Raw genomic sequence first — 26,551 nt, 5'->3', positions numbered from 1 at the left:
TCCATATCAAGTTTAGTACTGACTTTCTTTTACTTAGGAAGGAAAACTCTCCCAGACAATAATAGCCAGATTAGATAGTACTCATTTCATTTGGTCTTCACCATAGCTTTGGGAGGTAAGTGCTATTATTATGCCAGTTTAACAGATAAAGAAACTGTGGTCTGAGTCACACGAGCTAGTAAGTATCTGAGTCAGGATTTGAACTCAGGTTTTTCTGACTCTAAGTCATGACCCCACCTAGTTATTGAATGGGGGTTATACCCCATTAGAGGTTTTGACATACATTAAATAATAAATGTATCTAATCCCACATAGGATCTTGGCCCATCACTTAGCCTTACTTCTATAGTCAGAAATTCATACAACAATGGGATCTCAAATTGTGAGATAGGTTACAATAGTGACAAAAATGACTGATTAAGACAAAGCCCACCGATAACACGATGAATTAAATGGCAAGGACAAGACTAGCTATGTTGGGAGAGGTTCATCATCAGTTTAACTTTAAGGTGATGAAATTTTTGGTTGATGCAAATCTCAAAGACCATCTACTAAGTAATAGTAGAGTTGTAAATTGTTTCAGTAGAGGGAATGTCAGATTTTGAGGATGCTGGAAAAGAAGGAACAGTAGTATACTTGAAGTTATAGGGGCATTCAACTGTTGTTAATTCCCAGGCCTATTTAAGAACCTTAAAAAACCTCATGATTGTTGGTTACAGATTGGTAGGAAATTGGTCTAATAGGAGGAAGACAGGAGTTTGAACAAGGAACCATTGTTCGTGTTGAGTCATTGGGAGTTCATAAATCCTTGTGGCTTAAAAGTGGTAGCAAACGAAGAGTGGTTTAATCAAGAGAGTTTGGAAAATATAGAGAAGATGGGGAAGAAGAGAGGGGTAGATTCAGCAAGAATGTACAGGAAAGAAAGAATAACTGAGAGGGCAAGGGCTAGGCTAAGTGTGGATTATGTGTGTCCCAGCTGAGCATTGAGTCTGATAAGAGGACTATATCTAATATGGGTGTTAGTGTCCCCTTTTAGTTTCTAAGGAAGATCTTTCCCTGTTGAGACTCTGGTTCTGAATTATCTCTTGTGGACTTCCAGAATTAATTGGCAAATAGCAGCTGGCTGGAGACATCTTACTCAGTCTTAAACTTGTACTCTGAAGGAGGGTGCACTGCCATATTCCAATGGCAGGCAGAAGCCTCTGCACTGCTGGGTCTTCTGTCTACCTCCCTTTGGTAACACATTGCTGCTATGCCAGATGCAGGTGAAACAGATTCAGCTGGAAAGGCCAGTCTGTGGGGCCAGATGGTACAGCTGATGGAGGGAAATGAGTTCCTCTGGAAGTAGACCAAGAGTTCCTATTCTTGGCCAGTCTGTTAAGCCTACCTCAGCGATGTCCAGGAAGACCCCAAGAGCTGAAGGGATACCAATGTACTTAAAACTACAGCTGCAGAACTTTACCTCAAATCAAGAGAGAAGAGTATTAGTGATTTCTAGTCTGACTGAATCAGCAGACTAGAAATCACCCTAGACTGAATCACCCTAAACCTAATCCTAACTTGTCAGGTCTGTTGATTCCAAGAGCAATACTCAGTCCACAGTCTTTCCTAGGGGAAAGTCCCCAATACCTAGGGGAACCATAAAGAACATTTGGACATCTCCACTGGACAATGAGATGCCAATGACCAAATCTGTTTTCCTCTTTGGATTTCTGTTCTGTTGATGTGAACTTCCTTTGCCTGTCTTGACTTTTATTCTGAATTATCTTTTATGGAGTTTGATAATTAAGCCAATAAATGGATGGAGAAATAGTAACAAAAACATGGTCTGAGTCGTGGGCCTTCTTCCTTTGACCTTGCTACAAAATGCTTCAACCACTCTCCTCTCCTCTGTCAGTTTCTTTTAGGAGTGATCATAAACAAATCAGTAGTAAATTTGAATTAGATATGGTGGCAAATGTCTGTAATCCCAGCTACGGAGAGGCTGAGGTTGGCAGATCTCTTAGACTCCGGCGTTCTAAGCTGCAAGTAGGCTATGCCAATTAAGTATTTGCATTAAGTTCAGCATTAATATAGTGAGCCCCTGGAATTAGGGAGCCACCACGTTGCCTAAGGAGGGGTAAAAAGGTTCAGACTGGAAGCAGAGTAAGTCAAAGCTCCCATGCTAATCATTAATGAGATTGGGCTAGTGAGTAGCCCTGTACTTTCTGTGTAGGCAAGATGAAGAGAACTAGTCTTTTAAAAATGAAATCTACTAAGTATGAGCAGAACCCCAAAAGGGCAGGCAATGATCTAAAACCTAGCCTGCATAATGAGGAAGCGTAATGAAAGACTGTGGACTGAGTATTGTTCTTGGAATCAACAGACGTGACAAGTTAGGATTAGGTTTAGGGTTAGAAACAAAGTTAGGGTTAGAAATGAATTTAGGGTTAGGGAGGTAGAATTGACAAGATTTAGCAACTGTTTTGATATAGGGGAGTGAGTGAGCATGAAAAGGGGGACTTGAGGTTGTGAATCTGGGTGATTGAGAGGATGAGAGTGCCTTCAAGAGAAATAGGGAAGTTTGGAAGAGAGATGAGTTTAGGAAGGAAGATGAATTCTGTTTTGGACAAGTTGAGATGCCTATGGGACATTCAGTGTGAAACATTCAATAGGCAGTGGGTGATATGGGACTAGAATTTAAGACAGACTAAGGCTGGATGTATAGATCTGGAAGCCTCAAATAGAAATAATAATTGAACACATGGGAGTTAAGGAGATTACCTAGAGAAAGAGAATGGGGTGAGGGGAGGGGAGAGAGAGGCAGAGAGAGAGAAAGAGAGAGAGAGAGAGAGAGAGAGAGAGAGAGAGAGAGAGAGAGAGAGAGAGAGAGAGAGAGAGAGAGAGAGAGAGAACCCCATAGAATAGGTTCTTGTCCCTACCACTTTTACCTCCACAGTTAGTGGGGCAGGACATTGACAAAGGAGACTCAGAAGTTATCAGACAGGTAGGAGGAGAACCATTGTGACCAGTGTTTAAAGAACCCAGACAAGAGAGAGAATACAGGAGGAAAGAGTGGTAAACGATGTTAAATACTGTAGAGAAGTCAAGAAGTAAAGAGAACTGAAACAAATCCATTACATTTATCAATTGAAGTTTAATTAAGTTTTGAACTTTACCCATAATTGTGAGTAACCATTACTAGTCATAAAATAACATTCTTCTTATCTTCTTTGGCTTATATTTATTAAAAATTAACAATGTCAGAATTTCCAAAACTGCCTACTCCCCCTCCCCTTGCTACTGCCAACTACTTTTCATTAGAGTATTGTCAAACATGTTTTAAATTCAGTTCAAAAAGCATTTATTGAACTCCTGCTATGTCTCAGTCTCTGTAGAAGGTACTGACAAAGCCATTTGCATAAGACTCTCTTCTTTGGTGGACATTGATTACTCAATGCTCCATGCCTGTGTGAGGGATGGGTGAGGTTGACAGCCTGAGAGAAGAGAGATCCTAGTCTTCCAGAGAAAGAATCTTACTTATGGAAGAGACAGCACTTCAATCATGTTCCTATTCCCAGCTTACTACACTAGAGACTTTCTCCGAAAAGAGTCTGGAACCAAGTGTTTTCATATTGGAAGCTATAAGCCAGAAGACTAGGACAACTCTTCCTGGGAGTTTTGAGTAATCATTATCCACTAATGAGAAGAGTCATATGTAAGTCATCTTTGAGCTGCTGTGGGCCTTCGAGGGGGTGGAGGATGGAGTGGCAGACTGTACTTGATGTTACTGTCCCCAAAAGTGAGAGCAGAAGTTTTGTTAGACTCCTATTTAATGAACATGCTAAGGACATCAAAAATGCTTCATTGTATTTAGAGAAAGGGACTGGACATAATATTTAGATTCCATCTAAAAGGAGACCTAGTATTATAGCATACTAGGCTTAGCTGCTTGTCTTTTTTTAAATTTCCATTGATTCTCATCTCAGGACCTGATTTCATTTTCAACTCTTCTCCCAATTGGCTAACCATTTGGCTGTCCACCCAGCAATTTGCTCTGCACTGGTTTATCCCCCAACTCAGAAGTTATTCTATTTTCAATTCTTTTCCCTAGAAGTTCAGCCTTTGAGTCCTTAGAGAAAAGCACTTTGTCAAATTTCCCCTCTCTTACTTGAAGTTCCCCAAACACCAATACAATCTTGGTGAAATGTAAGAGTATATAAGAATAAAGTGTATTTCAATATAGTTATAACAAGTTAAATAGTCCAAATGATAATATTGTTATTATAGAGATTGTGTCTTATGTGGACAGGGATTAATGAAGACCTGGAAAGATTTTTGGTTTAACATAGTATATATTAACCAAATCAAGAAAATGCTGCCCCATGGACCATTTCCTGGGACATGAGAATAGCCTCATTATACATAATCATATTTTATGATTATTTTCATTAAAATAGCATTATCTTTGGTCCTCTCTTGTCCCAGGGTCAGGGAGATTTGGTATGCCAATGTCATGATTATAACACTAATTTTTTTGGGTGCCTGACTGTGTTTCTATCGAGCATTCATTGCCTTGTTAAATTTGTCCTGTGCTGGTTTCATCATATAGATGAGCAGTCAGTTTCTTAAATCAGGCTAAATCTCATTTTCATTATAAATAGATAAGTTGTATTGTTGAACATGAGTTTGCCTTGACATGGCAGTTCAATCCTTTGTCAAGAAGTTATCTTACAGAGAAATGTCCTATATTATTTAATGTGACTCTTATGTCAGAGGTTCTCATAGAATGAAGGGTCAGTGTTTATTTTGGAGATTTCTTACTTCTTTGGCTTATAGCCCTTACTCAGAAAATCTGCTAATATACCGAAATATACCAGAAATACTAAAATATACTGAAATATACCAGAAAATCTGGTAAAATACCTGATACTGATATATAATGTGAAAGCAATCCCACTTGTGAAAACACAGTTCCCAAAATTAAAGGAGAGCTTTATTAGACGATCAAAGAAAACAAAATACTCTTTATTGAACAACTGTTTCCCACAGATCTATACATAGACTCCTCATCACTTATGATCCCAAATGAGAATATCATTCAAGTAGTTGCTCTCAGCAGGTATTGTCAAAGTTTGATCTCTGTGTGGCTCCTCCTTTAATTCGTGGTCACTTTGTACTGTGCTTCTGAGAGGTCTTAGAAAGTGACGCGAGACATTTTTCACTTGAGCCTTTGATTCCAGAATTTTCCCTAAGTGAAAAAAAGGTGTGTTCATCTTATAGCTCTCTGCCGGGTGTGAGATCATTAAACTTTACTATCACTTTCGGGGTTTCTTATCTTCAGAACTACATGCTTGCTCCTGCTTTCTAAGATGCTGTGATTAGGAAGCTGATCTTTCATAAGGACAGGTCAATGTGACAACAGTACTCAGCGAGGGGCTACCACATAAAGACCTGGTGAATGCCCCCGTTCATTCATTCGTTCAACGAGCATTTATTAAACACTTACTTTGTGCCAGGAACTATGATAGGTCCTGGGGAGAGAAAGACACATATGAAACAATCTCTCTGATATTAATATTAATAAGTTAATATTAAGTCTATTCTTTGGATTCCTAGTGTCTGGGGCTGAATTAAAATCTGTTGCCCAAAATGATTACCTGATTTAGGAATATAAATTTCTAAGGTTGTCCAGGTTGTAATGCAAATGAATTTGACTAAGAACAAAGACTAAGTAGGCAAAGCCATTCCCTTCCACTCTCTTGGCCCATATTTTTACCTTTATTATGTATACGTCAGCAACAAATCCCTTGGCTTTGATGCTGCATTTTGGTCAGTGAAAAACCTGTCTCTCTTTGTGTGTGAGGGAGAATAATGTGAGCATGAACTACATTGAAAATAGGCTTATGATCTTGATTTTGTGATGAATTTTCACATCTCTTAGAATTTATTTGTAAGCAGTTACATGTGAATATGTTACTGCATTAATGCTTCATGTACCTTATTCTTCCAGGATCTGTGAATTCATGCATGTGGGGTCTCCTACCAATACAGACTACAACCATTCTATACATTATAAGACATATGAGTTGTGTGTCCGGGGCTCCTCCCCACTCTACCTCAGCCCCGTTTCTAATTCACCACCAACTATATGGTGATGAATCTCTCTGCATCTAGATTGGTTTTTGTATGGCAGAAGATAGTTGATTGTCTTGCCTGCACTTAGGCTCTTTCTAGCTCTTGATTACTGGTGTTTGTGCTTTTCTTGCATGGTCTTCATGAGTGCAGGGCTACCTGTAAGTCATGATGAAGCATCGAGGAAGGACTTTGGTGTAGGCATTCGTATCTCTCTCTCTCTCTCTCGCTCTCTCTCTCGCTCTTTCTCTCCCCCTTCTCTCTGTCTCTCTTTCCCTCTCTCCCCTCTCTGATTCTCTTTATATAGTATGTGAGAAAATACCAGTGCTATTTAAAAATGTCACTAAATTATAGTATTGTATCTTTATAAATAAGCTACATCCCACGTTTGCTGAAGGAAAAACACAATTCAAGCCTTTTATTTATGGGTTTTTTCCTCCTGCTGACTTCATTATAATATGGTAGTGTGAATTAAAAGGATAAAAATGAGATAATTAATAGAATAGGCAACAAGAGCTGTTGGTAGGATACAAGTATTATGGGATTATCTGATACATTCCAGGACTTTCATATTATCCCTATATTCACTTTGATAGTGTATTCTGATCTCTGTAAAAAAGGAAAAAAGAAAAAAGTTTGATTTTACAACTCTTTTTTAGGTATAGGGAAAAGTCTAGCAAAATATTAATTTTAAAAATGGACTTTTGAGAAGAAACCTGAGGTATTGAAAGTACAGATACTTCCTATGTATGTATTCCTTCTGTATGTCTGCAAAGTATCTGTTGTCATTAAGTCGTTTTAATTGTATCCAACCCTTTGTGACCCCTTTTTGAGGTTTTCTTGGCAGAGATACTGGAGTGGGTTGCCATTTCCTTCTCCAGTTCATTTTAGAGATGGGAAAACCGAAGCAAACCAAGTCAAGTAACATGCCCAGGGTCACACAGCTAGTGAGTGTTTGACGATGGATTTGAACTCAGGTCCTCTGGACTTCAGGCCCAGCACTATCTAGTGCACTACCTAGCTGCCCTCTGCAAAACAGAGGATGCAATAATCTTTGAGGGATAAAATTACAGATTTATCAGAAGTTGAAAGACTCTGGTGGGGATAAATAGATTATATCATTGCATACAAAAATATAAAAGCCATATCAAACTAATGTATGACTTAAAAAAGAGGTAGAATGGTCATATTGCAAGAGTGAAGTGCCATTGGTGGATAGTCTAGGTGCTACATTAGTCCCCATGTAATGAAATGGCAAGAGGTCTAGGTAAACACTTCCATCTGGTAGCTTTCCTATGGAAAACGTGGACAAGAGTTGCAGAGAAGGTATGTATGGATTGTGACCTAGACTGTTAGAGGGAGTATCTTCGTAGATGAGATCACAGCTCCATTGAAGTACTAAAGTATATGGGAAAAGAAAACACAGTAATGAAAAAAATTGCCACATGCATGAAGCAAAATACAGTTCCTAAAAGTTGTGAATAATGTCATAGACACATAGGGAAGTTCTGTATACATACTTGACCACACAATAGATGGGACTAGGGAGAAGACAATTTTATTCACCTGATAAGTAGAGTCATTTATATAAAAACTGTTATATAGTTATGCCAATCCATTCCTTCTTTTATTTGTTTGTGATATTGCATTGCTAAAGCATGTCCCTACTACTTCTTCTGATCTTAATGGGTAATCAGTGAGAAATGGCTTGTCAGGAAGTTCTATGTGGACATGTTTGTGTATGTCTTCAATTGTCTACTATTTGTATTTCTGTTATTTTAATTTCTAATAGTTCATAAACTTTTACTAATAATTTTCACCTACTGAAAGGAAAGTCCATTATGGTCTATTCCTCATGTTATGATATAACTGGTGGCTTTTTTCCTTTAAAAGTTATATGGCATTTGTGTCATTGATACTAAAGATGACCACCAGGGAGTCAGAATACATTTTGATTAGAAAGGATTGGGATGAGAAGGAAATTTTTGCCATTGCTTCTGAACATCAGGAAAGATAGCCAGAATGTTTATTACTACCCAAAGCTGGATTGAGTGATAGTCTACATTATATAATCTCTCAAATATTTCCAGCATTAGATGATACCTATTTCTCTTTGTGTCTATATTGGAAGGACAGTACTCATTGGCTAAAAGGATGTGTTGTCTCAGAAGGAACCCCTGTGTTATGTTGAGTCAACAGCTGAATGATTAATCACTTTTCTCCAGAAAACAATAACAGCACAAACCCAGCACTTCCTAGTAAATCTTTCATTTTATTTATCTGGTTCTGACTCCTGTTCTTCTCCATCAAAGCCTCCATTATGTCTGTCCTGTCATGATGAAGAATCTTCAGCAATAAATAATTTTATAGTTCAGTTTACATGAACTATGTCGTGTTTGCCACATCTGGTCAGTTTCCTCAACCAGAACATTCTATTATTAGCTATTATTATTAATACTGACATTATTAGACACCATGCAAAAGGAAACTGCTGGAAAGAGTTCAAAATCACTAAATTCTCTGTGACTTCTTTACTGATAAGTCAGTACAAAGCCGTATTTGAGATCATTTTTACCAACAGAAGCTAAGGAGTAGTGGGCACCTAAAAATATAAATAACAAAAGGATTGCTTCCAGCTGTGGTTCTAGGCTTTCCCAAATGGGACAATGTTTTCAAATGCCCCAGTATGGTCACAGCCCTGAGTTAGAGTGACTAAGAAAATATTTAAGTGACTGGTGTTCAAATAAGATTTGATAATTATATTTAAATTATATGAGCTGAGTTACTTTGTTCCTAATGGGAGAGTTTCTTTACTATGTATTGTCTGGTGTATATTCTCTTATGCTTGCTTTCTCCTATTTCTGTTTTTGTTAAGGATTTGGATATTTTTTTTTGAGAAGAACAACAAATATATGTATTTAAAATTAATAGCACTTTGGACATATCATTATAATATTCTTGGATCTGTTTCAATGAAGGACAATATCTTAGGGCCAACTTTTCTTTTTGCTTGGCCTTAACTTTTATGATTTAGTATATGATATCCATTTATGTATATACACACGTATATGGATATATATGTATATGTATCAACATAAAGATAATCTTTTAAAAAGCACCTTTGCTTCCCAACTACGACCTGATATTCAAAAGATCTTCAAGAGCCATTCAAAATTCCTTCACTGCCAAGAGAACATTTATATTTGACATGTTTGTTCCAGAATTTAATTTTTCATGTGAAAATTGCAATAGCATTTGCCAATTTTTAAAAACATTTTCTAAAATCTCTGTTATGTTTCTGCCATTTTTCTTTTTTTTAAACTAAATTTTCTTTTAATTAGGGATTTAACATACATCAACAAACAAATGTTTTCCATTATCACTCTTCATCATTATTCTGTCATCATTCAACAATCCCTCTTGAAATTCATACATCTGCTAATACCACTCTCTCTACAATCTTGTCATATTCATCTACTGACCTCCAGGACACTTCTTCCACTTGACTTTAGCTTCCCCTCCATGCTGTCCTGGCCATCATCTTTGGTAACTTTAATATCCTTTTGGATAACACATCTAACATCCTGACCTTACAAATCCTTGACTAAATGCCATCATTTTTCAGCTATCTGTTTGAGTCTTGTCATCTTTTGGAACTGATTCACTTCCAAAATCTCAGACTCTGAGTTTCTTCCCATTGACCACATCTTTCTTACTTTCTATCTTTCCCTGTCCCTCACTTCTACTGAATCTACTCTTCTGGTCCTTCAGCGCATCTTTACTCTTTCAACCTATCAACCCCTACCTGACTGTACTTGTTTCTTTCTACAGCTTGGAAGTTAAGTGTTTTGTCCAGGGTTCCCCAGCATCAGAGGTAGGATTTGAATCCAGGACTCTGACTTCAGAGCCAGTATTTTACACTTGTGGAAAAGGGTCTGGATGTTTTGGAGAAGGAGTTGGGAAATTCCATTATTTACTCCTAATATCATAGGATTGCTCATGGTGAGAGGTGGGAGAAGGGTAGAGATGTATGTCTTATAAATTTATGTCCTTATAAAGGACTTACTGATATATAAATTATAATTTCCTTCTTACTTAAAGTTATTAGTTTATTTACACAGAACTTAGGAGGTCATTCATAAGTAGATTAAAGATTTTATAGGTAAGTAAACTAATAATAAGTCCTCTGGACAGCTGACAAATTAGCAACTAGTAACTGCTCAAGAACTGCCTTGGAATACTCGAAGAATGACTGATGAGCGTATGTTGCTTATCTGGGCTGTCAGCACAAAGATGAGCTGTTGAAAAAAATGAGATTTTAACCTTGGCAGCAAAATCTCATAATGCATTCAGAAAAGTGAAGCAATGGTAATGATGATAATAAAGTCAAAAGAGTAATGGAGTCTATTTTTTATTTATAAATATAAATTATAAATATAAATATAAATTACAAACATATATAACCGAAATAGAACTATATAATGTTTAAGAAATTCTCCTGGGGAAAGTCTTCACAATGGTTCTTTCTTCCTCCCTTAATACTTAGGTTCCCAGGGCCTGAACCACACCTTGCCTCTTCTCCCATATTTGGAGTTTTGAGTTGGGGAAAGAGAAAAAGGTAAAGATAAGAAAAAGAAAAAAAGGCACTAGGGAAAATCTGGGAGCAAAATTAAGTGGATAAAAGGAGAACCAGATACATGCTTTTCTCTCCTGAAGCAATGGGTTTAGGTGATCTAAATCTGAAAAAAAGAGGTTCAAGTTTTCTCTTTAAATGTGACCTCCTTTGAACAACATAATGTGAACTGAATCAGAAACTGGGTTTTTACTTAGCTTTGAAGATGGAGAAATCTGAAATGGTGGAGCTGGAAAATTGGACAGTCAAAAATAGTTCAACATTACAATGCAACAGGAATGAGTCCAGCTGGAAAAGCCTCAGTGAATCTGGGCCAGAATGTTTGCTTCTAGTATTTAGTGAAATTGATAGGGTTTTAATTCTGGGGAAAAAAATAATGTATCTAAGGTGAAAAAGGGAAAAGTCTAAGGAGATCAGACTATTTCTGCATCTGAATTTGGTGTTCCTTTAACTATTTTGTGAGAATAGCACTGGGTTAGAGGAGCAAGTGGTTCCGTTGACTTTCTGATTTATTTGAGTAACCTGGGCTGCCACCCAAGCAGATTTGCTGTCAAATTCCCATCACTCCCCATTTTTTTTTCTGGTAGGTTCTTTCTGTTCTTCACCAGACTTACTTGGGTAGTAGTTACACCTATACTCAGATGCTATGCCTAACTTTATTTGTATTTTTATTTTTCCCCTCAAAACATGTCTCATTTTATATCTTGCTTTATTGCCTTTCTGTCAGGAGGTGGGAAGCACGGTTTATCGCCAGGCTTCTAGTCATCATTTGTCCTCTGGAGACCTCGTTCTATGATTGGTTTACAGGATACTCAGAATTCTAGCTTGGAAATCCATCTTCCAGTAATCTATACAAGAGTTATTTATTTACCTTAATTATATGTAAACCTTGTGTCAGAGGCTCCATATTGACACAAAGAGCACAGGGATGCCTTGTGAGACTTTCCACTTGTCTAGCTCATTACTGTTACTAAGATAATCTGGGAACTTCAGTATCTGACAACTCCGACTCCTCTGGGATAGAGTCATTAACTCCACTTATAAGCACATAGTTTCACCAAGACTCACAACATAAACAGACTTACTCATCGATTAAGGGAAACAAATCAAACACATATCAGAGCCTATAGAAAATACTCATCAGTGAACAACCCTCCTCTGTCCCAGCTGTTTACAACAGGGCATGCCTGGGGGTACAATGTTGGCGCGCTCCTCTCTAGCTCCTCTAGTTTTTATGCTATGTTGCTTCTCTTCTCATTTCATGCCTCTGGCAGCTCTTTTGAAAGGGTCACTGGTTGCTATTCTCCATCATAGTCCCTTTGGTTATTTTGTGTTACTCTTTCTACAATCCTTGCTTAGCAGTTCTTCTCAGTTGCCATCAGATGGCACTAGTTGCTCCTCCCCTTGACAGTCTTTCTGTGATCCTATGTTCTGTTCTCCCCAGAGCTCAGCTGTTTATTCCTAGCTCATAGCACTCTTACATAGGCCCAGAGGCTCAGGAAAGCAATCCATTCTCTACCCAATTATTTTTCCAGCCTTTGTGATTCCACCTGGGGGTGGCTGTATGGGAATATTAAAATTTCCCAGGGTCTGCTTCCCCAAATGCCAAGTGGGAGCGGGGCTATATATATTTCCTCTCCCTATCAAAAATTGGGAAGGAAAAGAACTGCATTTTGTTGTTGTTGTCTTTTAAAACAGTAATTGCACAGATAGACATGCTTTCAAACTTAAATATCTGGTTAAACTGTTATCTTATTAATATTAGTATCTGATTATTTGAACTTACGTGTGCTTATTTTTTGACATGGAAATGATTTCATTAATAAAAATGTTTAAATGTGTGCATACCAATTTAAGTACAAAGCACTTTTAACCTCAGCCACCATTATGCTAAAACATTAACAGATTTGATAGTCTTATTCACAACTACAATAATAGTTTGCAAAGTCTTTAATTAACATTTCCTCTATTTAGTCCTCCTCTGCCTCGCATTGCACGGCCTCACCTCTCTGTGAGGCATGATGACCCTTAACCCCTGTTCTCAAAGTCTGAGGCTAAAGCCTAATTCGTCTGAAAGGCTTAGGTTGAGTACTGCTAGCATCTGCAGAAGAGCTTGGTGGAGGATGTTGGCTGGTAGAAGGAAGATCAGACTCATCAGATGCCTGAATAGGCTCTTCTTCCTGCTGGCTATCAATTTCTAGGCCAGCTTCCAAACTAATTCCTTCAGGTTCTGTCTCCACAAATACTTCATCTCCATCATCACTTGTCCCTGTTTCTACAGTCATGGATAAACTGCTAGTGGATATTATCACGACTGGAGTAGGCTGAGATTCATGCTCAGAAGCATCGGCAGTAGTACTTTTGATAAATATAATCACTGGAACCCCAACTTGTAGGGGAGTAGGAACACTTTGGCCACCAGATGTTTCTTCACGTGCTAGGAAGAGGGATGTTTCATACATACCTAAACCTCCTTGAGATGCAAGTTGACCAAGATCTGAGTGGCTAGAACTTGTTTGTAACATATCTTCAGGGAGTCCTGAACCTCCTTAAACCTAGGAAAACGAGAATCTAAGAAAACCGGCAATCTGAGGTGAATCAATTGCTTCTGCAAATCCATCTGTACAACGTGGTACCACAAGAGTTGGGATACTTGGCACAGTTCTGTCCTCATCATCAAAAAAGTGCTGCATGCCACCTATCTCAAAAGTCAGTTGAAGCCCTTGTCCAACTTACTGTCTTCATGTTATCTGGATTCTCTGGAATGGTGGTCCTAACTCCTGGGGAGGTGCATGGATGGTTAGTTATGGGGGAAGAGGAGGAGGTGGTCTTTGGGGTGACTGAGGTGCCCAAGGATCTTGTCTTTCAGATGCTGATGATGGTTGCTGTTCTTTAGAATCCTCGTGGGGTAGAGATGATTCTGTAGTAGAACCTCCTTCACCATCATTCTGAGAATCTGCAGCTCTCTGGCTATTTTCACCTCTGGTACTTTCTTCTGTTTCAGTACCTGGATCAGTACTATCTCTATCCTCAGCATCATCAACTTCATAAACATCATTGCCACCTTCATCTCCCATCCCTGTGTCGTTGTTGTCGTCATCTCCTCCTCCTCCTCCTCTTCCTCCTCCTCCTCCACTTCCTTCTCCTCTTTCTCCTCCTCCTCCTCTCTCTCTTTCTCCTTTTCCTCCTCCTCCTTCTCCTTCTTCCTCTTCTTCTCTTTCTTCCTTATTCCTCTTCTCCTTCTCCTTCTTCTCTTTCTCCTTCTTCCTCTCCCTTCTTCCTCTTCTCCTTCTCTTTCTCCTTCTTCGTCTCCCTTCTTCCTCTTTTCCTTCTCCTTCCTTCTTCCTCCTCCTCCTCTTCTTCTTCTCCCTCTTCTCCTTCTTCCTTCTTTGTCTTCTCCTTCTCCTCCTCCTTCTCCTTCTTCTCCTTTTCCTTCTTCCTCTTTTCCTTCTCCTTCATCTTCCTTCTTGCTCTCCTTCTCCCTCTCCTCCTCCTCCTCTACTTCATCCTCCTCCTCCTTCTCTTTCTTCTCCTTCTTCATCAGCATCATCATCCTCATCCTCTTCATAGTCCTTTTATTACACCATCATTTTTGTTATCATCACCATTTTCATCATCACTGTGTATCACAATGATGTCATCTCCTTTGGACTGGGCATCCTAGTGAGAGGTTGAAGTCTACTGTTTTGACTGCAGGGATCCAAGATCAATTTGAAGGGACTGAGAGGTTTCTTCACTGTCTTCCATATAATCTCTTTGAGTGACTCCTCCAATAGAATATTGTGAATCCTGATTTACAAGGGGCTTGACCTCCCCATCATTGCTCTCTTCTGCCATAACTTCCTCCTCAGGTCCTATAGGAGGTATGCTTTCCCATCTCTATTTTTCATAAGAGACTTTCCCTGATGTCTCTTGCTATCATCTTATTTTTAAAAAGTAAGTCTACAAGGTTAATTCCTAGTGTATTAGACATGATATTTAGTTGGCCGAATAATATTTTCTTAGCTGTATGTGGTTACTCTGTAAAAATAGATCAGGTGCAACTGTGATTTATCAGAGGACCATAGGATCAGAAACTTGGAATTAGAAGGGATCTGATAGATCATCTGATGCAACCCCGTCATTTTACAGATGAAGAAACTGAAGGTCAGAGTGGTTAAGTGACTTGCTCAAGGTTAAACAGATCCTAGCAGAAATAGGATTTAAACCTAAGATCTTTGACTCTAAATTCTACTCTACAATACTACTCTTGATTGGAATGTCTTCATTGAAAAACGATTTCTCTCGCACTTTTTGTAGCAGCGAAGAATTGGATGCCCATCTATTGAAGAATGGCTAAATAAATTGTGCTCCATGAACATAATTACTGCACTGGAGGAATAATACAAAGAAATATGAAAAGTATGGGCAGCTGAGTGTTGGGCTTGGAGTCAGGAAAATCTGAGTTTAAATTCCTCCTCAGACACTCACTAACTGTGTGATCCTGGTAAAGTCACTTCACTGTTTGCCTCAGTTTCCTCATTTATAGAGTGGTGATAATAATAGCACCTACCTCCTAGGATTGTTGTAAAGATCAAATGAGAAAATAATTTCAAAGCACTTAGCACAGTGCCTGGCACATAGTAAGTGCCATATAATTATCAGCTATTATTATTATTAGCTATTAAAGTGAAGTAAGCAGTACCAAGAAAACAATATACTTGATGACTGCAATAATGCAAATAGAAAGAAGAAAAATTAAAAAAGCTGAAAATGAAACTGTAATTATTATGCCCAATGATTGTCCTATAGAAAAAGCACCTCCTTCCTTTCTTTGCAGAGCTGAGGAACTTGGGGAATGGAACATTGCCATGACAGTCATCGTGGTACAGTGGAAGGTGTCAGATTTGTAGGCAGAGGCCCTGGGTTTGAATCTCAGCTCTGTGACTATCTGGGCCTTAATTTCTTCCTCTAAAATGAGAAGGGGTTAAACTAGATGACCTTTACCACCCATTCCAGTTCTAAAGCTTTGAACCTATGTTCTGTCAGACTCATATGATGTATTGATTACTTTTGTTAGTTATTTTTGCTTTTTTGGTTCTTTTTTATTCTTTAATATAAGGGACATCTTTCCAGCAAGGGGAGTGTGAATGATATGGTTGGAAATGAAGGTGATATAAAACAAAAGATATAAATAAAACTTTTTAAATGGCTGTTTTTTTTTCTAAACACGTGGTCCCCAGATGGAGTTTCTTCACTAGTATTGTGCCTTTTCAAAACTTAGTACATCATTCTGATATACTTTGTCAACTGAGAACATTCTCTCAGTTGACTTCAATACTTTGGCAGCCGGTTTATGCTGCAGAAACATTTAAAAAATATCTCCAGTAGAGTCGCCATTTTCAGCTTAGTGTACAAAAAGCCACAGTTATAGCTGATTCATTTTATCGTGTTCTCCTGACTGTAAAGTCAGCCCCAAAGCTGCTGTATAGCTAATAAACTGTTCTAACTAAAAAAATTACCCCAATCTCTGTAATATGCTAGTGACTTTGGAATAATCCTGTGTACAAAACCTGTTCCTCTGTGGTTGCAATTGTATATGGATACCATTCACACTCAAGGCAAGCTTTTCATAAAATTGTAAAGAAGGTGAAATTGACTTTGGTTTCTTCCATTTTGCCTTTTGTCATTCTCCCCACCCCTGGCTCTATGACTTCCCAGAGCCTGCATAAGGACATGACCTGCTGGGGGAAGGAGGATGATCTTAGCTATATCTCAATTTATCTAATATGCTTAAGTTATTTCATCTTTTGAGCGTATTCCCAGTTTTAATAAGTTATAAGCAAATACCTAAAAACCTTGAGGCTCAAAAGAATGAATTTCTAATGATAGATTTTAAGGGACTGAAATGAGAGGTGGATTACAGTATAGTGGAATAGATAAAGAGCTGGCCTTGGATTTAGGTACTGCCTTTGACACATACTAGCTGTGTGACCCTGGGCAAGCCATTTTGACTTTCAGGGCAACTCTCTAAGTTGCAAAACAATTTCATATCTACATTGATGGTTGGGGTTTCCTTGTTGGTAGTTCCATATGCCAACGAAATCACAGTTTTAGAACAAGTGGGAAGGTATTTTTGGGCAAGGGCTCCTGCCTTGTACCCCTCAAACATAAGCATATCTTTCCTCACTCTCTCTAATTTTCGGTATCTCCCCATCTATTTGCTTCTTCCCTACTGCTTTCAAATATTCTCAAGTCTCTCCCCAATCTTAAAAAAGAAAAAAAAATCTTCATTAGGTGCTACCATATCAATCAACTAACTTTCTATTTCTTGCCTCTCTTTTTCATCTGAACTCCTTGAAGAATAACTTTTTATCCTTTCCCTTTTTCTAAACTCTGTAATCTGTTTTTCAACCTTACCATTCAACTCAAACTGCTCCAAAGTTATCAATGATTTCTTAATTCCCAAATCTGATGGCACAGTGAATAGAACACTAGACCTAAAGTCAGGAAGACCTAGTTCAAATCTTTTCTTAGACATTGTTTTTTTTTTAAGCTGCGTGACTCTGGGCAAGTCACTTATCTGGGCCTCGGTTTCCAAATTTATGAAATAAGGGGCTTGGACTTGATGGTGCTCAAAGCCCTTCTGCCTCTACATCATTGTTGACCTCTTTGCAGCATCTGACATTGTCCTTCACTGTCTCCTGTTGGATACTCTCTTCTCTCTGGATTTTCATGACTCATTTCTATGGTATGACTAGTTCCGAGTCTTTTTTATTAGATCTTCGTCCGTGTCATACGCATTAATTGTGGATGTCCCTTTGGACTCATTTCTGGGGCCTCTTCTCTTTTACTTCTATATTATTTTACTTGGTTATCTCATCAGCTCCCAGGGGTTCAATGATCATCTCTACGCAAATGATTTCCAGAAGTATTTTTTTATCCAGTATTTCTCTTGCTCCACTTCACCAAATGTCTATTAGACGTCTTGAACTACTTGTCCTGTAAGCATCTCAAATTCTATGTGTCCAAAAGAGAACTTATTATCCTTCCCTCTAAGACCCCTCTTTATCTGAACTTCATTATTATTGTTGAGGGCCTCACCATCCTTCTAGCCACCCAGGTTTTCATCCTTAGGATCATCCTCAAATACTCTCCCTTGCTCACCTCACATACCCAGTCAGTTGTCAAATCTGGTTATTTCTACCTTTACACTACCTCTCTTATCCATCCCATTCTCCATTCACATGGCCACCAGCTTAGTTCAGACCATTATCACCTCTTTGTCAGGTGTGTGGCAATAGGCTTCTAATTGCTCTCCCTGCCTCAAGTCTTTCTGCATTCCAATCCATTCTCCACTCAGATGACAAAGTGGTTTTTCTAAAGTATAGATCTGATCTTATTGACCCTCTGCTCAGACTGTCCTCTTTCAATAAACTTCAGTCGCTCCCTATTACTCAAGATCAAATTAAAAGTAACTCCATTTGGCATTTAAAATGCCTCACAACCTGATTCTTTCATAATTTTTCAATCTTCTTACTTTCTTCTCCCCTCCTTGCTCTTGATGACAACAGTCATAGCTGTTTCTCACACGTGACACTCCATCTCACCTCTTTACCGTTGCTCTGGCCTTTCCTGTACTTAGAATACCTTCCCAACCTGACTCAAAACATCTCCTGGCTTCATTTAGGAATCCTCTCAAGTATCACTTCCTCTAGGAGCTCTTTCCTAAGTTCCCCTTAGCTTCTAGTGCCATCTCTGCTAAGATTACCTTCTATTCATTCTTTATTTATCCTGTGGGTTTAGATTCCTATTTATTGTATCCTCCATTAGAGTAGAGGCAGGGGCTGTTTTTGCTTGGTATATTGCCTGGTGCATTGTAAATGCTTTATAAATGCTTGTGAATTGATTGATTTATTGAATGTTACCTCCTATGCATAGGTGATATCCCGGTCACCTGGTAAAGCAACCCCAGATACTCTCCTTCATTTCTGAGGTTCAGCTGGAGGGCCTGAGTTTCTGTGCTAATGTCTAGGCAAAGTTACATGCAAAGATGCTCCCTTACCCTCTTGGTTATCTGCAGTGCCGTGTGCTCCACCATCACATCTCCCGTCTCTCCATTTGCTGTTGTGTTTAGAGATTGTTCATAGTACCCTGTCCTTGAGTGTTTTTGAACTTGGAGGGAGAAAGATGATCAGAGACAATGACATAGATTCCCTTGTACCTATCCTCTGACAGCTGCATTATTGCTACTGATTTCACTCATGCCCCACTTCGGATCTGCTTCTCTTACTTAGAGGCAGCTGCTGGTGTAGTGGATAGAGTGCCAGGCCTGAAGTCAGGAAAACTGGATTTCAAATCAGGCCTCAGACACTTATACTAACTTCCTGTGTGACCCTGGGCAAGTTACTTAACCACCGTCTGCCTCAGTTTTCTCATCTGTAATATGGGGATAATAATACCACCTACCTTTCAGGGATATCATGAGGATCAAATGAGATATTGTAAAGGACTTAGCATGGTGCTTGGGCATGTGATAAGCACTATATAAATGCTAGCTATTATTATTATTAGTAATGGTATTAGCTGGTGGTACAGTGGCTAGAGACCTGGGCCTGGAGTCAGGAAGAACATACTTCAAATCAGACCTCAGATACTTACTAGCTGTATGACCTTGGGCAAGTCACTTAACCTCTGTTTGTCTCAGTTTCCTCTTCTGTAAAATGGGAATAAAAATAATGATAGCAGCTACCTCCTGTATTTGTTCTGAGGATCAAATGAGATAATTGTGAAGTGCTTAGCACGGTGCCTGGCACATAGTAAGTGCTATATAAATGCTTTTTCCCTTCCCTTCCTCACCTCTTCCTCTACTCCCAATGATCTCTTTTCCCACGTGGAGACTATAGGGAGCTTATTCCCACAAGGAATCTCTCTAACGTTGAGACTCAGGGCAGAGTTTGGGCAGGGCAGGTTTCCAAGCTTATACTTGGCATTTACTCTTCTTTCCATATAGAATTACCATATAGAGTTAGGGCTCCAAGCTCCATAACATTGCCTCACATACACTCTCCCATAAACATGTTCAGATCTTGTATTCTACATCTTTGTACAAGCCACTGGGGTTCCAAACTCCCACATACCTCCCCATCATAAATTTATGGTAGTCTTCTCTCTCCCTGCTGTTCACTCTGCTACTCTCTGGGCCAAGTCAGTTTTCCTTACTCACTCTTTCCTCCCTCCAGCACACTGACGCACACCCAGAAATTCATATCATCAAATCTTTTCTAACACTACCATTTAGAATGTGCCTTAATAGGAGGTGCAAACAAGCCCTAATCACAGATACATAATAAAGGTAGGAATGTGGCTAGGAATTGTACCCCATCTAATTAGCTTTGGATTCTCTGCCTAAGTCTCATCTATTTGCATGGGAGTCCAAAAAATTTTTTTGTTTGAAAAATCGGGATCCCCTGACCTGGAGAGCCCTTAGCAATTGTTTGGAAGGGCAGCCTCTAAACTTTTGCTGGCTTAATAATTGGACAGTAAACAGTAAATTTCTAACCTATAGTCAGTGAGGTTTCTAACTGAGTAGGATTAAAGAATTTCTAGCTGGTCTTGTCCTTTGAGAGAGTTACGATTAAAAAATTTAAGCCGGGGGCAGCTAGGTGGCGCAGTGAGTAGAGCATTGGCCCTGGAGTCAGGAGGACCTGAGTTCAAATCCAGCCTCAGACACTTGACACATGTACTAGCTGTGTGACCTTGGGCAAGTCACTTAACCCCAATTGCCCTGCCAAAAAAAAACCAAAAAGAAAACCCAAAAAACAAAAAATTTAAGCCTATGGCTTAAATTCCACAAAGTTTATTCCACAAAGTTTAGCTCTTGGAGCAAGGAATTTCTTTTTGGAGAGGAAACACTTATTTCAGCTGAGGCTCAGAGAATAAACAGATCCTCTTTGTGAAAGAAAAAGCCATTATGGGTTTTTCTTTAGTTTGGTAATCTGGTAGATAGGGGCTTTGCCTTTCTAAAAGAGCTGTAGCTTCAAGCATTTTCTTCTTATGGGGAAGTGTTAGCATTTGAGCTGAGAATTCCAGCTGAAGTCCAAAGCAAGACAAAGAGAGAAACTTGATAAGCCTGTGTCCAGTAAGCTGTGCATACAAGATGAACAGGGAGAAATGTTCAGAATAGACTATGGTGGCAAATACCACAGGCACACTGGATGCTATGCAAGACCAATGGGGAGCCAGTTCAGCCTGAAAGATATGATGTCAGCTAAAGACATCTATGGCCCTGCTCTGTTGGGGGCACACAAGTTGCTTGCCCATGTGTGAGCTTGGTCATGTGTGCTTCTTATGCATGTGCCCCTCTGCTCATGAAACCAGGCCACATATATTCCCTATATGCTTCTTCCATGTGTATCCATTTTGCTTACTGATGGGATATGTATTTTTGGGACAGTGTGCCTGAGGTTTATGACAGAAATGTTTCATTGCCAATTTTCTTACTATGCCATTTCATTCAATACCCTTTAGAATAATCCAGGCTGTCATGACTCCAATCTTTTGCCCTATCTACTATGCAATGGCAGCCAGGTGGTACAACGGAGATAAAGTGATGGATGTGGAGTCAGGAAGACCTGAACTTGATTTCTGTCTCAGACCCTTACTATCTTGTGTAAACCTGGGCAAGTCTCTTAACTTCTCTGCCTCAGTTTATCTGTGAAAGGAGGATAATAACATCAGCCTCTCAGAGTTGTTGTGAGCATAAAATGACAGCTTATGGAAAGAGAATTGCAAGCCTTAAAATGTCATACAGATGTTAACTATTATTATTATACCAGTATCCTCTTTCATACCCCATCTTTACAACAAGGACAGTAAGGAAATGTTGTTTTTACAGAAAATCCTTGAGTTGAGAAATTTGGTATGTTTTCTAGCACTATGGAAACACACCCTCCTGGAACACAAGGAAACATTTCAGTCCACTGTGGACCCATCTCTGCTTTGAAGACTGATCAGTTTGGTTAATCAGTTGATTGAGCTGTGCTATTTCTCCACAGATTGGTCTAAAGGAGCCAAATTTGTGGAGATCATCTGTCAGGGCATTTATTATGTCTCCTTCTAAATGTCCTGCTCTTACCTCAAATTCAGCATGTCAGAAATAGATCTTATTTTTCTTCCCCAGCCTGCTCCTACTCCTATCTCTCCTGTTTCTGTTGAAGATACCATCTCCTTTCTTAACTTCCTGAAATGTAGCGGTCAGATTATTTTCTTTCTCACAATTTTCCCTAAGCCAATATTGTTCTTATATTTTAACCTCCTAGATCTGCCCTGCAAGATTCTCTCACTTTCATCAGGATTACCTTCAAATCTTTTCCCAGTTGAATTATTTTCTAGGTTTGTTTTTCTCCTTCCATTGTTCTTTCTGGCTTCCAGTAAAATAATCTGATTTTAAAAATTGATTCCAGTCATGTGTTTATATTTTACATATATTTCTAAATTGCTAGATTTTGTCATCTTATGCCGATTACTTTGTCATATCAATCAATCAGTCAGTCAATTAAAAAGCATTTATTAAACACCTATTATGTGTTAGGCACTGGGGATACAAAAACAAACCAAAAAAGCCTGAAACAATTCCCTTCCTCAAGGAGCTTCTTTTCTTAATTTATTTCCTTCAGTGTTTTTATTATCCCTTTTATTCCAGGTTGAGGAATTTCTAGTATTGTTTCTGATGCTACTGTTAAGGTTTTAGTAAGTTTTTTTTTGTGGAAAATTTTGCCTTGCCTTCTTTTTATCTGCAATATTTTTTCTCTCTGTTGGAGTTCTTTGATTTTCTCATTCTTTTGATGTTTTAAAGTTTCTTTTGAGTATCCTCTCTAGGTTTCACCCCGGACTCTCTGGAATTTCCCTACCATGCCCCCAGGTAACTTCTCCTCTCCCCTCCCTAACTTTTTCAGCTTCCTTTTATGTCTTGCTTTCCCCCACGAGAGTGTAGGTCTTGGGGTACATTCTTTCTGCTTGTCTTTGTATTCCCAGCACCCTGTCTGGCACTAGTAGGTGCTTAATGAATACTTGGTGACTTGCCTTGCCCCTGGCAGTTTTGTTTCTTTTTGGTCTTTTATTGATAGTTTTGAGGAAGACCTTAAGGGGATAGAGCAACTTGTGTGTCCTCAGTTAGGTTATGAACTCCTGGTGGGAAGATACCTCTTACTTCATTATTTTCCCAGAAGTCTAAGCACCTATACTTTCCCAATCGCCAGGCCCAAAAACTTTGGCATCATTTTTTGATAGTTTTCTCTTCAGTGGCACCCTTATCCAGTCAATATCCAAACCTTGTTTATTCTACCTTTCTGAGATCTTTTATATATGTGCCCTTCTTTCTGTTTTTATTGCTTCCACCCTAGTTCAGCACATTATTACCTTTTTTTAAAAAATTATTTTTATTTTTTTTGGAGGGGGGAAGGCAGGGCAATTGGGGTTAAGTGACTCCCCCAAGGTCATACAGCTAGTGTGTCCAGTGTCTGAGGTCATATTTGAACTCAGGTCCTCCGGACTCCGGGGCTGGTGCTCTACTCACTGCACCACCCAGCTGCCCCACATAATTACCTTTTACTTGGACTTTAAAATAGCCTTTTAACAGACATGCCAGTTTTCAGTCTTTCCCTTCTCCACTCAGTCTGGATGACTGAGTAATTTTCTAAGTGCCTAGCTCGAAGAATTCTACTCCGCTGCTCAAAAACCTTTATTGATTCCCTAGTGACCTCAATTTGTTATGCCAGCATTTAAGGTCCTCTAGAATTTGGTTTCAACATATTGTTCTAGTCTTTTCCCACACTATATACTCTCTGAAAACTTAATATTTAAATGTTGATCTGAAGATGTTTGGTATAAATCCATATACTGCCTGATTAGTCGTCTTGAATATTCATAAGAACATATCCACTGTTGAAACCCTACCCGTGTTTCATGGCCCAACTCAATGCAATTTTCTCTAATTCCTACCCACATCCCACCCCCTGAATTCTCATAGCACTTCATTCATACCTCTCTTAAGCCATCTTGTACTCTGCTTGGTTTTATATTTGTGTGTCCTCAATTAGGTTATGAACTCCCAGAGGGAAGGCACTATATCATCTTTTATTTTTGTACTCCTCAGTACACAATGCCTTGTACATGATAGGTTCTCAGTAGATATTTATGGAATTGAATTCTCACTCATTATCTGTGCCTGTTTTAATTATTTCTTTGTGTCCTGATCTCTTCCGAGTCATTCTCCTTCTTAACTTCAATTTTCTCATCAGTAACACGGGGTGGTACTATTTAAGGTTGACCTTAATTCTACTGAATGAGTGACTGTATTCTGGACTAAGAGCAACTAAGTGATTTATTGCTATCTTCCCAAAAAGGGCTTTATCTTCTAGTGTCACTGAGTTCAGTGAGGCATTAATATTGCAGGAATAATTATCTTGAATCGTGCCATTTCAAAAACAATATAGCATTGCTCAATCTATTTGAACAGCACCATGAAGGCAGAGTCACCAAGAAAAATGTTTAATGTATTATTTCCTTTGCCTAAAGTACCCAAATAATGATATTCCTGCAGACATGGCTTAAGAGTGCTGGCTTATTGCAATGGCCATTATTTTGCTGGCGGTGGTGTTAATTACTGAACCATAGGATGCTGTATATTTCAATTGAAGACTGGCTGATTCAACATCACTACTATATGGCATCCTGTCAGCTGAACTGCTTAATAAGATTTCTGAGGAAAAGCTAGTGAAAGTGGTCCGGAGAAGAAAAGGTCAAGGAGCCATAGGCAGCATGGCATGATGGAAAAGAACACTGGGCCTGGAGTCAGGAGACCTGGGTTTGGATCCGACCCTAGACATTAATTAGCTGTGAGCTCTGTACAAGTCACTTGATCTCTCAGTTCTAGTTTTCTCATCTTTTTTTAAAAATTATAACATATCTTTTTAATTGTAGACTTAAACACCAGAACTCAAAGACAGAATAGAGAAAAGAAAAAGAAACATATCATAAACTTAAGTATTGAAACTTAAATACAAAATAAGAAAAGAAAAAAAAAGCATGTCATGAGCACAGCAGAATATAAGATTCAAAATACACAGTGATAAATTTTCATTTCAAGAAAGCCTGTATGATAAATATTACACATTGTGTCAAGAGCTGTCCATCTTTTCTTTGCTTCCTTGTAAGTTTTCTTTTGTTCTTGGCTGTACGCTTTTTACTTTGTTCTTTTTTCCCCCTTCCTCCTACCTCCCACCCCAAGAAAGCTAAAATTAAATGTGAATATATTTATATAGAGATACATATACATACACATATACATCTATATACATACTTATGCATATGTATATGTATGTATATATACATATACTTTCCTTAACAAATTCTACTCTAGATCTTTGTTTTTATGTTTGTTTGTATCTCTTATTTCCTATCCCTCCTGACTCCTCTACTTTACTTTGCCCTCCTATTACTTCCTCATCTTTAAAATGGGGATAATACTGGTTTAATTATCTATCTCATAGCATTGTTATGAGAAAAATACTTTGTAAACCTTAAGAAGAGCAGTACAAATGTGAGAAATTATTATTATGTGACAGATGGTGACCAGGTTCTCTCTGTTTGCACTGAAGATAGAACAGAAAATTACAGGATTAGATGCAATGATAATATTTGTGTAAACAATGCTAGCTGATATTTTATTATACTTTAATGTTTGCAAAGCAGTTTACAGTCATATTCCATCTGCCCACCACTATACCTTAATAATCACCGATGTGCTTGAATGAATACAAAAGCAGCCATTCACAATGATGATGCTTTTAGATCTTAAATATAACCGTAAACCTTTAAAACCTATAACTTTTAAATATAACACTAGCATTAGTGCAAAAGATAGACGATAGATAAAACGTTTAAGTGCTTACTTTCTACCGGGCACTGTGCTAAACTTCAGGGACACAGATATGATCAAATAAGTCAGTCCCTGCTCTCTCCGAGATTACATTCTAAGAGGAGAAAACAACAAAAACAACAAAAAGGGAAGTTAGAAAGTAGAGGATGGGATGTACATGTGTGCAGCAGCACAGCATGGTCATGGTCGGGGAGTGAATTGGAGCCCTGGTTCCAGGCTCAGGTATCAGAGCCTAGCAGCCCAGGATCCAGAGTAATAATGTCAAAGGTACTGATGTATTAAAACAAATGCAGGAATAAGGAACACATTACAATCCACACATAAGTCTGGGTCACAGTATCCAACCGATACACTTAGCGTCTGTGAAGAATAGTGACTGAACACTTCCAGAAACCTGAAAATGAAGCATATTTGAGGAAAACTCATGAATTTTGAGGAACTTATGAGTCTGGAATTGTAAACTTTGGCGTCTTTTCTGTGTTGGTATTTATCCATAAAAGTCCTCTTGAATTTAAACAGTCGCTTCAATGGCAAAGCTGAGTTCATCTACTTTGTAACTAGCACTTCGTTGGGTATAATATCTTAGCCAAAATACTTGATCCACTGTGTGATTTCTCTGATTCTCTGCTTCCAAACAATTTCTCTGCTAAGCTTGCCTTACTTCCTAATAGTAACAGTAGTGTCCATCAATTCCATCCTCAAGTTTACATGATGCAGTTCTGAAATCTGTCCTTTTGGTGTTCTCTCCTACTCTTATCTTTCTTGATTTGGACTCTGGGTCCTCTCTGTGAATTATCTCACTTTAGCTTATGGTTAGTAACCAAATTCTCATCTTCTTTCTATAATCAGATGAATTACACTTGATCCATAATCTTGACCATATT

The 26,551-nt window shown here is 38.6% G+C and overlaps 1 pseudogene; it reads right to left on the bottom strand.

The window, feature by feature from the left end:
- Nucleotides 1-12,697: 12,697 nt before the first annotated feature.
- The window catches only part of LOC118851104, a 105,611-nt pseudogene continuing 91,757 nt past the window's right edge, over nucleotides 12,698-26,551 (bottom strand).

This window comes from Trichosurus vulpecula, chromosome 5 (genome assembly GCF_011100635.1).
Source record: "Trichosurus vulpecula isolate mTriVul1 chromosome 5, mTriVul1.pri, whole genome shotgun sequence".
NCBI classification, from domain to species: domain Eukaryota; kingdom Metazoa; phylum Chordata; class Mammalia; order Diprotodontia; family Phalangeridae; genus Trichosurus; species Trichosurus vulpecula.
The sequence above is the reverse complement of the archived record's forward strand: the minus strand, read 5'-3'. Positions and strand labels throughout refer to the sequence as shown.